Here is a 1073-nt window from a genome sequence, read left to right as displayed (position 1 = left end):
AATTGTGAGGATAATTTGTTGCTCACCAAAGTAGTTAGTTGACCAATTTGGACTACGAGATTATGGATCGATGCTTGATGATTTCTTAATGAAGCTTGCTGGTCAATCATCATTGTCTGTTTTTCTTTCATCATTTTCATGTGTTCCTTCAGCACTGCATCAGTATCATCATTCCTTTTCTCGGAAACTTCCATAAATTGGGTCAATATGTTTTCGAGATCTACTTTCTTCTTGGCTGGTGGTTGCTCTTTTTGGTAGAAGCCTCGGCCTGTTTGGTTATATTTTTCTTCCTTCTGCTTCTTGTATTCATCATATGGTAGCCACTCCTTCTTTGGTTTTCTCCGGTCTTCATCATACTTATCCCCACTCGAGTAGCAAACTTGAGCCTTCTTGTTCCCATATTCATCCAAGTGGCAATCTCTAGTCAAGTGTGGACTATTACACCTCTCACAACCAACTCTAATTGCATGAATTGATTGGTCCATTTGGGTCAATCTCCGGTCCATATTATTCAACATCGACATCATAGCAGCCATCTCTTCATAATGTGCACCCCCACTGCCTTTTACTCCATCTTGTCTTGGGTTATGGTACTCACGAGAGTGCTTTGCGAATTCTTCAACCAACACCTTGATCTGATTTGGATTTTTCTTTATAAGTGGCCCTTGAGAATCAAGGAGTTGCCTTGTCATGACATTGACCCCGTCATAAAATATGGACACTTCTTGTTGAATGTTAAGGTCATGTTGAGGACAATTCCTTAACAACCCTTTGTAGCGCTCCCATGCCTCGTAAAGTGACTCACCCGGATTTTGCTCAAAATTGGCTATCGCTTCTAACCACTCTTTCGTAGCTCCCTTAAAAGTAATGGGAAGCATCCTTAGCAAGACGGTATCTCTATTAACATTCGGGACATTGAAATAATCCGCAATGTCTCTGGCCTTATCTAGATGCTTAAAATCATCCTCATGATCTTTCCCATAAAATGGAACATCCTTAAGTGCAGTAAGGATGTGTCCCTTCAGCTCGAATGTGGCAGTGGCAGGAATCGTGGGTTGTACTAACCCCGGACC

At 41.7% G+C, this 1073-nt stretch overlaps 1 non-coding gene across 1 annotated transcript; it reads left to right on the top strand.

Moving 5' to 3' along the window:
* The first annotated feature begins 738 nt into the window (after positions 1 to 738).
* LOC145141726 (small nucleolar RNA R71) lies at positions 739 to 843 on the top strand. Its single transcript, XR_013722920.1, has one exon. It is a non-coding gene; the product is annotated as a small nucleolar RNA R71 (small nucleolar RNA).
* The last annotated feature ends 230 nt before the right edge of the window (positions 844 to 1073 follow it).

Source organism: Lactuca virosa, chromosome 9 (assembly GCF_052849685.1).
Source record: "Lactuca virosa cultivar CGN04683 chromosome 9, Lactuca_virosa_CGN04683_v6, whole genome shotgun sequence".
Lineage (NCBI taxonomy): Eukaryota > Viridiplantae > Streptophyta > Magnoliopsida > Asterales > Asteraceae > Lactuca > Lactuca virosa.
The sequence above is the reverse complement of the archived record's forward strand: the minus strand, read 5'-3'. Positions and strand labels throughout refer to the sequence as shown.